This window comes from Liolophura sinensis, chromosome 1 (assembly GCF_032854445.1).
Source record: "Liolophura sinensis isolate JHLJ2023 chromosome 1, CUHK_Ljap_v2, whole genome shotgun sequence".
Taxonomy (NCBI): domain Eukaryota; kingdom Metazoa; phylum Mollusca; class Polyplacophora; order Chitonida; family Chitonidae; genus Liolophura; species Liolophura sinensis.
In genome coordinates this window covers 94979408-94995222 of record NC_088295.1, presented here as the reverse complement: position 1 = coordinate 94995222, position 15815 = coordinate 94979408, and the positions used below count along the sequence as shown (strand labels likewise).

At 39.4% G+C, this 15815-nt stretch overlaps 1 long non-coding RNA gene across 1 annotated transcript; it reads left to right on the top strand.

Annotated features, from left to right (window-relative positions):
* The first annotated feature begins 597 nt into the window (after positions 1–597).
* LOC135461869 (uncharacterized) lies at positions 598–6667 on the top strand. Its single transcript, XR_010443406.1, has 3 exons — positions 598–911; positions 4814–4874; positions 6105–6667. It is a non-coding gene; the product is annotated as an uncharacterized LOC135461869 (long non-coding RNA).
* The last annotated feature ends 9148 nt before the right edge of the window (positions 6668–15815 follow it).

The following is a 15815-nucleotide window of genomic DNA, read 5'->3' as shown; positions in this document are numbered from 1 at the left end:
GTTGACGCCTGAATTTGTTTTGGTTTTGCAAGTACACAAGAGTAATTTTTAATGGTGCATTAAATTTTTGTTATTTGAGGATTTATGCATTTTGGAATCCATCAAAGTTGTGGTATATCGGTATGACAGAAAGGTACAGATCCATCAAAGTTGTGGTATATCGGTATGACAGAAAGGTACAGATCCATCAAAGTTGTGGTATATCGGTATGACAGAAAGGTACAGATCCATCAAAGTTGTGGTATATCGGTATGACAGAAAGATACAGATCCATCAAAGTTGTGGTATATCGGTATGACAGAAAGATACAGATCCATCAAAGTTGTGGTATATCGGTATGACAGAAAGGTACAGATCCATCAAAGTTGTGGTATATCGGTATGACAGAAAGGTACAGATCCATCAAAGTTGTGGTATATCGGTATGACAGAAAGGTACAGATCCATCAAAGTTGTGGTATATCGGTATGACAGAAAGGTACAGATCCATCAAAGTTGTGGTATATCGGTATGACAGAAAGGTACAGACAAACTACTTTCTTCACGAAAAATCTGATGTTTGTAAATAGTTCCCTCAGTGTGTACGTCGCAACACCTTGGTTAGCCTTGGTGAGAACTCTCAAACGAAGATACAAACATTTACAAACTTCAAAATTGTTTATGTTTCAGTTGATGGTATTTATGATTTTTTGCGATTTTTTGATTTGCAAATGATGTCACACTACACCGCGAGATGAAGTGGATGTATTCCTGGTCGACGGCTATGTCACTGGCCTCCTCTACATTGGCAGTAACTACTGTATCATTCCCCATGGCGTGTTCCTACATGGTCTTATCGTCGCTAGCTACAGTACTGTTTAGATGGCGTTTTGCTGGTGGAAGACTATGGCGCTCGTCTCTTCCATATTGACGGTAACTACTGTATCGTTGCACGAACGTTCCCCTTTTGATGAATGTTTGAACATTCGAAGTTCATCACCAATATGACTAAAATGTGCTCTCTTTTTGGGTGCAAAATCATTTTGTATAGAACTGGATACACGAATCCCCATTGACGGGTTAAACAAGTATCTTCTGCATTCACGTTTATGTAACATTAACTAAGTAGACTGTGTTTTGCGTAACATCAGCCTTATTTAGTGTTAACCCAGCACACTGTGATTTACGCGATGTTAACCAAGTACAGTATGGCTTATTCACCTTTGACGATTTCAGTGTGTTCTTATGTAATAGTAACACAGGAAATTGTGTTTTGTGTAACATCAGCCTAATTTAGTATTAACCCAGCACACTGTGATTTACGCGATAGTAACCAAGTACAGTATGGCTTATTCACCATTGACGATTTCAGTGTGTTCTTATGTTTCAGTAACACAGGAAATTGTGTTTTGTGTAAAATTATCTAACCCTTTGAATATAACATAAAGCATATATTATTAATCAAGTAGTGTTGCCCACATTCAGCATATGCAATTTGTTGTGGTGCGTTGCGATTTCAATCAACCTCACAAGTTCTCATTACAAAAATTACTGTGTCATGAATATTTCAGTGAATACTGTTCTATTGTAAGTAGATATGGACGGAGAGTCCAGAATCTGTTCATAATTGCGTCTAATTCCGCTTAACCCGGGACTATTAGCCCTATATTCATGGCATTGAATTATATATATATATATATATATATATATATATATATATATATATATATATATATATATATATGTTTTGTTTTCATTGCTACTGTTTATGTATCTGATACCTCATATAATTCAATGCCATGAATATAGGGCTAATAGTCATATATATATATATATATATATATATATATATATATATATATATATATATATATATATTTCTAAACTACAACTGATGTGAAGTAGCAGGGAGCTTGATCCAAATACGGATTTATACGCCTCTAACATTTCTCGCATCTTTAAGGCATCATTGCAGTGTTACTGCTTCCCCGTCCTAATTTCTTGTTCTATATGTACAAACTTCCTTCTTTACTTTGCTGTGCGTCTTTAATTATATTTGATGGTTTGTGATAAACATTGTTTTTGAAATTTATCGTGTAATTATTGACCTGGCATGTGTATAATAACGACTGTTATTCCAATGTCTTTTTTCTCTCCAGGATTGCTTACAAATCATTCTTCGTGTTCATTTTACCTTAAAATAATATCATAACTTTTGTCTTGTGTATTCCCACAACGTTGATACTTAGCTAATGCAGGCTAACGTATCACAACAGCCAGGTCATTTAGCTCGTTACCGGTCGAATCTGGTGGTCAGCGTGTGAGGGCTAGCTTTGGATAACAGATATACACAGGATCTCTTACGGTAATAAACAACTAGGGGTAAAGATTTCCACGATCTGAACATAAACGTCACTTATAATAACCAGAAGTACCAACATGCTTTGGAGAAGAAATACGCCAGACAAACTTGGATCTCAGAGGGTCGGAAATGTGGTATTTCGAGTATTCTTCCATTAAGCAGTGGTCTTAACACTGATCTAGTGTGGAATTGATTTGGGTGAGGGCGGGGATAAGGTTGGCGTCTTGCCAGGACCTTCTACATTCCTCACTTCTCTCTTGGCCCGAATATAGCTTGTACTGTCCCTGTACAAGAAAACTTCTGTACAAGTACAGCTAGTCATCTTCAGTCATATACCGCCATCTACTTTCCATCGGATGCATCAGGTCATCTATAGGCCTGTGTGTTCCTCACACACACACGGTTTTTAACATATCGCCAATAACATACCATCTAACCATACACCACCAAAGGTCGCCAACCACATACCATCAGAAACTGCCAACCGCATATCATCACAGACCACCAACAACATGCCATTAGAAAACTTCAACCGCATGTCAGATACCGCCAACCACGCACCATCAGAAACCACCAACCTACACCATCAGAGAGCGTCAACCACATACCATCAGAAACCGCCAACATCATACCAAGTATCAGATACTGCTAACCACATATCATCAGAAAACCACACTTCATCAGATACTGCTAAACATACTTATCAGATACACCTAACCACATACCATCAAATACTGCTAACCACACTTTATCAGATACTGCTAACCACATACCATCAAATATTGCTAACCACACTTCAGATTCTGCTAACCACACTTCATCAGATGCTGCTAACCACATACCATCAGATACTGCTAACCACATACCTTCAGAAAACCACACTTCATCAGATACTGCTATTCACATACCATCAGGAAACCCCACACGATTACATACAGGTCATCTGCCGTCAAATACCCAAACAATGTACTGTCAGAAACCTCAAACCATATACAATAAAAGACCGCCAACCACATACTATTAGAAAGCGTTAACCGTATACCACCAGAGACCAGAGAACCACATACCGTCAAAAACAGAGAACCACATACCATCAGAAACAGTGAACCACATACCATCAGAAACAGTGAACCACATACCATCAGAAAACAACATCACATCAGATACACTCAGTCACCTGCCGTCAGAAACTTTCAACCATATACCATAAGTCACACACCATAAGAAACCACCAACCACATGCCTTCAACCACGTACCATCAGAAACCACCAACCACATACCTTCAACCATATACCATCAGAAACCACCAACCACATACCTTCAACCATATACCATCAGAAACCACCAACCACATACCATCAGATACACAAAGTCATCTGCCGTCAGAAACTGCCAACGACACACCCAAGTCATACGCCGTCACAAAAACCAGAGGTAACATCAAAGGTTGTTGCAGTGGATTACGAGATGTTGCAGTGGATTACGGATACTACACTGGGTATCGAGATGATTACAATGTATTACGGGAGGATACTGTTGATAACGAAATGTTACAGTGGATACGAGATGTTACAGTGGATTACGGGATGTTGTTTTCCAGGCATCAAGACATAGTTTTACTTTCTCTAAGTAACAAAATAAGTCTCCAAACTTACCCGAAATCTAGCGTAATGTTTATTAAAGATACCAGGCTCGAAAAAGAATGTGACATGCAGTCGCAAGACAACATTGTGTACTAAAGTTTGTTGATATCTCACGAATAACGTTAATAATCCAAATTTATTCGTATCCAGTGCTGGTAAGAGGAAGAGCCTGACTAAACGCTCAATCAAAACCAAAGACAAAAGATCGTTTAAACGAAAGCATTTCCCCACAATCCAGCTGCAGACCCTTCAGCGTCTGAAGACTGCGTCGTGACATTTTGCGCATGCGTCATTCACACTCCTACCTGTGTGAGAATTCGACGTAGAATACTTGGCGTGAATGGAGGATTTGGTAGTATAAATGTATACTGGGGTATCAGTGGGCAAACTAACCCAGGGACACTTCAGCACGGCAGCGTGAACGGCACTAGATACATTTCCAGTGAAAGGACGCTGGCAAGGCGGGAGTGGATATCGGCAAACTGATTTTGTTTTGCTGTTAGGTTATGACTTCCAATCAGCAAAATTTGGAATAAAACTATTTAAACACTGTTTGATTAGTTTGGCATGATGTCTACTGTTGTGAAACGAATGACAGCAAGGCTTGACCCAGGAACAAATGCGACACGGGCACACGGGCGCACGGGCGCATGGGGAGTATATCCAGGTTAGCTGGCCAAATGGCCAGATGCTGTCTGCTCTCAAATATACCGATAAAGACATACACGCCAAAACTGGAATTTGCTAGACGTCTTAGCACATGCTTCTACCTTATCTGTAAGACGTTTTGATTAAAACAGTCTGTCTGTCTTTTTTTTCTTTCAAGCAGGTTTGACACATTGCTGTACAATGTGGAAAATGCTTCTAACTCGGAGGAAGCCGCCATGAAGGTAGGTATTCTCTAGATGCTTAATTTATCATCTGTTATGTTTGGTGAGGAATATGAGCTGTCATGTTTTATAGGATGACATTAAGCTGTGAGGTAGCATTCAGGACACAAACCACTCTGGTGAGCATTGTAGATGTCTGTTGCCACAAATAGTCCGCAGTTTGTACCTCACTTTACAAACATGTAGATAAGCGGAGAACATGCCTATGAGAGAACAGTTATCCCGCCATTTAACAGGAAACGTCTTAATGTAGTATTTGGGAGTAGATAGACAATAGCTATTTGTAGTGTTTGGGGGTAAACAGACAACGTCTCTCTGTAGTGTTTGGGGGTGAACAGACAACGTCTCTCGGACAACTGGAGACGAGGAAAGTCCTGTTGATAACAAGTGTTTGTCTCTGATAACGAAGTGTGATAACGAACACATGTACTGAGATCCTGTGTCAGTCATTTTCAGCCGAGATATTGTTAGCAAGTCTTCACAATTTGCTAACAGATAAAAGAACTTACAAATTGGGTATGTAAGACAACTGATTCTTTGGTGAACACTAAATGTTTTCTTTGGAGCCACGAGGACCCAGAAACACCAACAAATTTGAAAACATACATTTAATAATTTAATGTCTCGAATGGCTCAGCGGTGTAGACTACAACATTTTATTGTAGAACTGTCAAACTTTCTTTAAAAATTCAAATTTCAAATTTCATATTATTTTTAACAAGTTTTACAGTTTCCAAGGTCCTTTCACATTTAAACAATGTCCAACGAGAAGCCAATAATCTTCCTGATGAACAAGCAGGACCTGACCTGGAATAACTACTGTGGCTTACAACGTGACTAACGCAACTCTAACTAGTTGACCAAGTATTATCGTAATCGTTGATTTTATGGTTTGCCAAATGTCACCGATAAAAGTTACAGCTGGGTTACAAAAATTTGAACAAAGAGGAACTAAAGAATACGAAGACCTTGACTGGCTGTTGGTCGTGGTAACAGACGCATTTCCTTTATGCAGACTGACACAGAACTGAGCCGTGATGACGAACCATGCGTACCTCAGATATTCCAATGCACACTCACCATTGCCTAAATGAAAACCTAAGTGACTCTCACTTTCACGAGAGCTGCTTTTCTCATTGTTACTGTTTCTTCCCAATAGCTAAGAAGAGCTACTAGTTACAATGAGTGAGTGAGTGCTTAGGGTTAACGTCGTACTTAACAATTTTTCAGTCATATGACGACGAAGGTTGCAAGACGGCTTTCCACCGGATTTATCTTGTGCTGCTTCAATGAGACTGAGGTTTTGACACCGAAGGCATGTAAGCCGCCTCACCCGAGGCATTATACTGATACTGTATGGACACCTTCCTTAACGATAAACTAACAGAGGTTCTCGTTGGAATGTTCAAGAGCTCTTCAGCTGATGATTGTAGTAGAACCCTTTACTTTTCACAAGCTTCAAACAAGAGTTTCCGAAACAGACACATTCCAAAACATCCGCAGTCAAATATTCCAGGTAAACCGTGAGATGTCTCTGTGGCAAAAATGACAATGTGTCCGATGTGTTGTGGAAAACAGTCCAAGGTGCCGACGTTGCCTGGAACCAAAACATTTGTCACTAACTGTTCAATAGATCCAGGGTCATGCCAAGTGAGAGACTGTATGTTACCAGTTACATCAGCGTTAGTCCGCTGTAACCTGTCCCACATGATTTACACACGACGGCGACAAGTGGAAATAATTGTTATGAGGGGCGATGTCGGAGTATTATGTCAGTAGTACCGTGCAGACAAAGGGGGCAGTAGTACGGAGAGTTATATGTATGGTGAAGTTTTCTCGTCGCACTTAACACTTTTTCAGGTCCTATGGCGACGAGGAGTTATTAGGTGTGGGTAGTTAATACATGTATACTGTGTTGTTTTGTGGCAGGGCGAGTCCAAGCTGTCAAACTACTGACGCCACTGAAATATCACATGGAAGACACCAGACATGACCCCCGCCCAGTCACATTGTGCTGACACCGGGCCAACTAGTCTTCTTTCCTTGTTCTAACCTCTGAGAGCTGAGCATCAATCGAGGCGGCAATAAGTACTATTTTAAAGTCTTTGGTAGGAGTCGACCTGGATTTCCTCCCGTGTCTCCCGAGGTCAAGGCGGACGTTCTAACCTTTAAACCACCAAGCGCTACGTTTGTGAGGGTACAAAACTTCTACGGCACGTCACCGACGCCGTCATCTAAACGTCATCTCAGGCAATACATGAGGTTCTGTTTTCACTGTTTAAGAGTGGCAACCTTGTCACACAATAGATATATAAAATAAAGTCTAAGGTTTATAACCAGTGAACAAAATGGAGACCAACGAAAATAATGCTATCTAAAATTGGAAATCCTGTCTGGTCGACTGTGTTACCAGACCTATACTTTGGCTGTTAATGACGTGGCGGGTTCTCGTATAATGGTGTGAGACTGCGAGACTTGTCGTGGACTATAATACCTGCTTGATCTCATACAAAATACTGTTCTCATCTGCTCTTTCTGTGTAATCTCCCGGCGCGTATTTTGACTTCCCTTAATTGGAATATCTTCTGGAAGATAAACCATGGTACAGCTTTCATGATGATTTTGTGTTTGTCAGCACCCACAGTGTAGTGTCATTGGCGGACCTCGTCAACAGATGCCTCTCATAGCTGATCCCAAACATTGTTGTTCAGGAGTGGACAGAATTGAGGGTGGAGGATGGTGGGTGGAGGGTGGAGGGTGGAGGAGGGATTCTTATCTGCTGTGTGGCAGAATTTGGCTCCGTTCTTCCTCTACTATGTAGGGAATCTGTTAGAAAAGTATCTTATACTCAACATTTTGTCACCAGCCTTTTAAAAAGCGTAACTCCTTACGTTTGTGATGTTACACTACAGAGCTTAAAGCAGATCAAAGTAAGAAAAATTGCGACAATCGAAAGCGACACGTTGTCACTTTTAATTAATCAGGCGTGAAATTAATTCTATACTCCGAGGACGCATGTGTTTCCGCTTCTGTCAGCCGAACCTGTTTTGTCTTTTAGCGATATGTATGTGGGATACCAGCGACATCGTGTTTCCGGTACCTCTTGTATGACGCATCCTATGGCCTTGGAAACAACCCTAATTAAAAGTGATTTAAAAAGTTACCAAACACGCCATGAACAAATGTTTGTGGCCATTTCGGTCTGTTTCCACCTCGGTCTGTTTCCACCTCGGTTTGTTCCCACTTCGGTCTGTTTCCACCTCGGACTGTTTCCACTTCGGTCTGTTTCACTTGTCGCCATCACACCCTACCTTCAGCCAATCCGTTAGGTGTGTACTTCAGCAGCAGCAATTATATTAAGGTTACATTATAATGATAGCATTAGACCATCGTGCATTTAATTTTACAAAGGAAATGTCAACAAATAATGCTGATAGAGTAATGTCTTGAACACCATTGCCATGTACAATTACAGACCATGCAGTCTTGTAGTCACATTCTTCATGTTTTAGCACATGCGCACTTCCGTCGCATGTCGCACAGTATAGGTCTTTTACACAATTTGCTGTGATGCTACCATGTGCACTCGGTGTGGATACTATCCTCAGTGTACAGCTACGTGAATCCAGCCAGAATGGCGTGAACTAGTTCTACCAGGAAGTGTCTCCGCCTTCACACAAGATGTCTCTTCTCAAAGTTCACAACCACTAAGCAGTCCTGATCGCTGAGAAATGAGTAGCTGAGCCCAGTTTAAGTTTTAGATCATATTATAATGGATACATGTTTGTTTTGTTTCTGACGTTTTCTGTCTCGGCGGAAAAAACGTGCTCAGAACAGAAAACGACAAGAACATCACAATGTTGCAAATGATGGCGATCGTGTTTATTACCGCAGGTCTAAGGAGGCAAATTTCTTTAGAAATACATCAGAGTTATGTCGTTGTCTCTACCACAGCCTTATAAATTAAGCTAACCTGTTGTTAATACACGACCTGAAATACATCCTCAATATACCAGCTCTTACACACCATTAAACTTACATATATCTGCACCAATTCTCTGATGTTTTCTTATCATCCTGTCCTAGGGAATTGAAAGAGCTACGTGTGGAAATTGGAATACCTGAATGACCATCACTGTTCTCAGAAAAATTAAATCTGTACATGACATTTTTAGTGTGAAGCGGGGTCTGCACATGACATTTTCTCTCTTATAAAGCCATGCTCAGTGTGAAGTGGGGTCCGTACATTACATCTTCTCTCCTATAAAGTCATGCTCAGTGTGAAGTGGGGTCAGCACGTAACATCTTCTCGCCTATAAAGCCATACTCAGTGTGAAGTGGGGTCCGTACATTACATTTTCTCTCCGATAAAGCCATAATCTGTGTGAAGTGGGGTCCGCACATAACATTTTCTCTCCTATAAAGCTATTCTCAGTGTGAAGTGGGGTTTTGCACATAACATCTTCTCTCCTATAAAGCCATGCTCAGTGTGAAGTGGGGTCCGCACATTACATCTTCTCTCCTATAAAGCCATGCTTAGTGTGAAGTGGGGTCCGCGCATTACATCTTCTCTCCGATAAAGCCATGCTCAGTGTGAAGTGAGGTCCGTACATTATATCTTCTCTCCGATAAAGCCATGCTCAGTGTGAAGTGGGCGTCAGTGTATTCCATGGCACCTCTTCCTTGTGCATAACATCACAAATCTATATAGCACAGTCCGTACTGCCGTTAACAACTCCGACTCTGTTAGAGGAATTCATTCCAGGACAAATCAGACTGTTTGGAGCTTTTTTCCTGTGACCATTCATCATATCTTACGGCGAATTTTTCTTGTATTGACAAAGTTAAGAAATCAACATTAATATTAAAATTAAGCCAGTAATAAATATCGTCGGCTTATCGTCATATATGTCGACGTCATTTCTTCTGTCACGAAACAAAGATTCTTCTTGATGAGAAATTCGTAAAATTAGGTCTAGAGATTTTCGGTCAAAAGTATTCATCTACTGGATTAAGTACACGTCGTAGAAGAAAGGATGGACCGTATCAGACAGTATATCTGGCAACCGTGACAGGTTTTTATCATCCGCGTTAGTGTGTCAGTCTCTGCGTTAGTGTGCCCTCATCCGCGTTAGTGTGTCAATCTCTGCGTTGGTGTGCCATCATCCGCGTTAGTGTACCAACCTCTATGTCAAACGAACATGATATATATGCCTGTGAATTTGAGGACGTTACAGTTGACGGTATTTTAATACCCAGTGCAGATCCTAAGATAACACCGTTATTGTCTTTAAGCTTCATTCAAAATCTTACATCAAACTGGGTTTAAACCACAGTGTAGATTGTGAGCTCTTTATAATGAGACATTCTTTTACTCACAAACCTCTACTTCATGTCGAGTTGTATTGTTATCAGTTTTATTGCATTTCACTGTTTCGTGTTGACTCTATTGAACGTATTGAACTATTTGCTTGTGTAATGCTTTCATTTTTCCTTCCAGTATTTTTTTTACCAAAAGCTATATTTGAATAAATATTTAATACGTGGATTTCATTTCGCTGAATAAATGTTCTGACGTATGAAATTATGAAAAATCTTTTCTTTCTGTATTAAAAACACTTTTGAGTTATTTCGTAAGAGTCACGGTTATATGTTATCATTAGACTATTTACTTAAGCTTACGAAATTTTTTGAGGACTTTTTAATTTTTTTTTATCAGAGAGCAGGAATTGCACTCGGTATGGTAGAAATACGTGCGCTAAAAAAGCCAATCAGTTAAATGTAACATAAAGCCTGTTGTCTGAGTGATTCTATGATGTCTGAGTGATTCTATGATGTCTGAGTGATTCTATGATATCTCAGTGATGCTATGTTGTCTGAGTGATGCTATGTTATCTAAGTGATTCTATGTTGTCTGAGTGATGCTATGTTATCTGAGTGATGCTATGATGTCTGAGTGATTCTATGATGTCTGAGGGATTCTATGATGTCTGAGGGATGCTATGATGTCTGAGTGATACTATGTTGTCTGAACGATTCTATGTTGTCTGAGTGATTCTATGATGTCTGAGTGATGTTATGATATCTGAGTGATTCTATGATGTCTGAGTGATGCTATGATGTCTCAGTGATGCTATGTTATCTGAGTGATGCTATGTTGTCTGAGTAACTCTATGTTGTCTGAGTGATTCTATGTTGTCTGAGTGATTCTATGATGTCTGAGGGATTCTATGATGTCTGAGTGATTCTATGATGTCTGAGTGATACTATGTTGTCTGAGTGATTCTATGATGTCTGAGTGATTCTATGTTGTCTGAGTGATTCTATGATGTCTGAGTAATGTTATGATATCTGAGTGATTCTATGATGTCTGAGTGATTCTATGATATCTCAGTGATGCTATGATATCTCAGTGATTCTATGATGTCTGAGTGATTCTATGATATCTCAGTGATGCCATGTTATCTGAGTGATGCTATGATGTCTGAGTCATGCTATGATGTCTGAGTGATGATATGATGTCTGGATGATGCTATGATGTCTGAGTGATTCTATGTTGTCTGAATGATGCTATGGTGTCTGAGTGATTCTATGATGTCTGAGTGATCCTATGATGTCTGAGTGATGCTGTGATGTCTGAGTGATGCTATGTTGCCTGAGTGATGCTATGATGTCTGAGTGATGCTATGTTATCTGAGTGATGCTATGATGTCTGAGTGATGCTATGATGTCTAAGTGATGATATGATGTCTGAGTGATGATATGATGTCTGAGTGATGATATGATGTCTGAGGGATTCTATGTTGTCAGAGTGATAATATGATGTCTGAGTGATTCTATGATGTCTGAGTGATGCTATGATGTCTGAGTGATTCTATGATGTCTGAGTGATGATATGATGTCTGAGTGATGCTATGTTATCTGAGTGATGATATGATGTCTGAGTGATGCTATGATATCTGAGGGATTCTATGATGTCTGAGTGATGCTATGATGTCTGAGTGATAGTATGTTGTCTGAATGATGCTATGTTGTCTGAATGATGCTATGTTGTCTGAGTGATGCTATGTTGTCTGAGTGACGTTATGTTGTCTGAATGATGATATGATGTCTGTGTGATTCTATGATGTCTGAGTGACTCTATGATGTCTGAGTGATGCTATGATGTCTGAGTGATGCTATGTTGTCTGAGTGATGCTATGTTTTCTGAGTGATTCTATGTTTTCTGAGTGATTCTATGATGTCTGAATGATGCTATGATATCTGAGTGATTCTATGATGTCTGAGTGATGCTATGTTATCTGAGGGATGCTATGATGTCTGAGTGATGTTATGTTGTCTGAGTGATTATATGATGTCTGAATGATGGTATGATGTCTGAGTTATTCTATGATGTCTGAGTGATTCTATGATGTCTGAGTGATGCTATGTTATCTGAGTGATACTATGTTGTCTGAGTGATGCTATGTTGTTTGAGTGATGCTATGTTATCTGAGTGATGCTATGTTATCTATGTTAAAATTGACAGATTATTTTTTTAGTATATATGTATATCTGTTTTCTAATAATTTCAGTTTGCGATGATGTGAACATATCACATCAAGAAACAAAACTATGAAGATAAGGTTTATATAATATGTAGATAGGGAATTTCTTTTAATATGTAGAAGTGAAAAAGTTTCATATTAAATAAAATGCGGGAATCATAAAGTCAAGAGATGAGAGACAGGTGCTTTACTGAGAATGGTTGATTTTTCATTAAACACCTTGGTATGTGGGGTAAGATCTGGTCATATAGTGTGACCATATTAGGGATGCCTTTTTTTGCTGCAGTTAGTGTTTTGAACACGATGTTGCAGGGGCATAACTTGATGAAAAAATACAAGAGAAATACTTCACATTTGACTTTCTGATAGTTTACGGGTTATAATTCTGTCTAGCTCTTTGAGTGCTCTTTTACCTGGAATGAATATTAATGAGGAAATAATCAGATCTTTATGGTAAAATACCTGTGACCGTTATTCTTTTTCACATGCATCATTTCCATATGAATAATGATCATATCAAACAGTCAAAACACGCAAAAATGAATTAAGAACCACGATTTTGATAAGTCATCTTTTAGTTCCGTTAAGAAGTTGGTAGTATGACAGAAAACCAATTTATTGATACAGATGTTGTTTTCCATAAACTGATCGTGGGTGATTTACAAGAAGAAAACGTCAGACTCCAAAGATTTTGATGAATATATCGGTATATATCCAGGGTGAATCTATCGATATGTACCCTGGATGAATCTATCGGTGTATATTCTGGGTGAATCTATGGGTGTATATCCTGGGTGAATATATCGCTATATATCCTGGGTGAATCTATGGGTGTATACCCTGGGTGAATATATCGGTATATATCCTGGGTGAATCTATGGGTGTATATCATAGGTGAATATATCGGTATATATTCTGGGTGAATCTATCGGTGTATATCCTGGGTGAATATATCGGTGTATATCCTGGGTGAATCTATCGAAATATATCCTGGGTGAATTTATGGGTGTATATCACGGGTGAATATATTGGTATGCATCTTGGATGAATATATCGGTATATATTCTGGGTGAATATATCGGTGTATATCCTGGGTGAATATATCGGTGTATATCCTGGGTGAATATATCGGTGTATATTCTGGGTGAATCTATCGGTATATATCCTGGGTGAATCTATTGGTGTATATCTTGGGTGAATATATCGGTATATATTCTGGGTGAATATATCGGTATGCATCTTGGGTGAATATATCAGTATATATCCTGGGTGAATATATCGGTGTATACCCTGGGTGAATATATCGGTGTATATCCTGGGTGAATATATCAGTGTATATCCTGGGTAAATATATCGGTGTATATCCTGGGTGAATATATCGGTATATATCCTGGGTGAATATATCGGTATATACCCTGGGTGAATCTATCGGTATATATGCTGGGTGAATATATCGGTGTACATCCTGGGTGAATCTATCGAACTATATACCTGGGTGAATCTATGGGTGTATATCATGGGTGAATATATTTGTATGCATCTTGGGTGAATATATCGGTATATATCCTGGGTGAATCTATTGGTGTATATCCTGGATGAATATATTGGTATATATTCTGGGTGAATCTATCGGTATATATCCTGGGTGAATATATCGGTGTATATCCTGGGTGAATATATCGGTGTATATCCTGGGTAAATATATCGGTGTATATCCTGGGTGAATATATCGGTATATACCCTGGGTGAATCTATCGGTATATATCCTGGGTGAATATATCGGTGTTTATTGTGGGTGAATCTATCGGTGTATATTCTGGGTGAATATATCGGTTTATACCCTGGGTGAATATAACGGTATATATCTTGGGTGAATATATCGGTGTATATTCTGGGTGAATCTATTGGTGTATATTCTGGGTGAATATGTCAGTGTATATTCTGGGTGAATATACGTGACTTGTACTGATTCTACAATGTGCCATTCATGACAACAAATACTGTCACTTAGCGCTGACTTGTACTGATACTACAATCTGCCAGTCATGACAACAAATAGTGTCACTTAGCGCTGATTTGTGCTGATACTACAATGTGCCATTCATGAGAACAAATAGTGTCACTTAGCGCTGACTTGCACTGATACTACAATGTGCCAGTCATGACAACAAATAGTGTCACTTAGCGCTGACTTGTACTGATACTACAATGTGTCAGTCTTGACAACAAATAGTGTCACTTAGCGCTGACTTGTGCTGATACTACAATGTGCCAGTCATGACAACAAATAGTGTCACTTAGCGCTGAGTTGTACTGATACTACAATGTGCCATTCATGACAACAAATAGTGTCACTTAGCGCTGACTTGTGCTGATACTACAATGTGCCATTCATGACAACAAATAGTGTCACTTAGCTCGTGACCTTGAACTGATACTACAATGCGCCAGTCAGGACAACAAATGGTGTCACTTAGCGTGTGACCTTGCACTGATACTACAATGTGCCATTCATGACAACAAATGGTGTCACTTAGCGCGTGACCTTGTACTGATTCTACAATCTGTTATTCATGACGTCAAATAGTGTCACTTAGCGCTGACTTGTATTGATACTACAATGTGTCAGTCATGACAACAAATAGTGTCACTTAGCACGTGACTTGTACTGATACTACAATGTGCCCGTCATGACAACAAATAGTGTCACTTAGCACGTGACTTGTACTGATACTACAATGTGCCAGTCATGACAACAAATAGTGTCACTTAGCACGTGACTTGTACTGATACTACAATGTGCCAGTCATGACAAGAAATAGTGTCACTTAGCACGTGACTTGTACTGATACTACAATGTGTCAGTCATGACAACAAATAGTGTCACTTAGCGCTGACTTGTACTGATACTACAATGTGCCAGTCATGACAACAAATAGTGTCACTTAGCACGTGACTTGTACTGATACTACAATGTGTCAGTCATGACAACAAATAGTGTCACTTAGCGCTGACTTGTACTGATACTACAATGTGCCAGTCATGACAACAAATAGTGTCACTTAGCACGTGACTTGTACTGATACTACAATGTGCCAGTCATGACAACAAATAGTGTCACTTAGCACGTGACTTGTACTGATACTACAATGTGTCAGTCATGACAACAAATAGTGTCACCTAGTGCTGACTTGTACTGATACTACAATGTGCCAGTCATGACAACAAATAGTGTCACTTAGCACGTGACTTGTACTGATACTACAATGTGTCAGTCATGACAACAAATAGTGTCACCTAGCGCTGACTTGTACTGATACTACAATGTGCCATTCATGACAACAAATAGTGTCACTTAGCACGTGACTTGTACTGATACTACAATGTGTCAGTC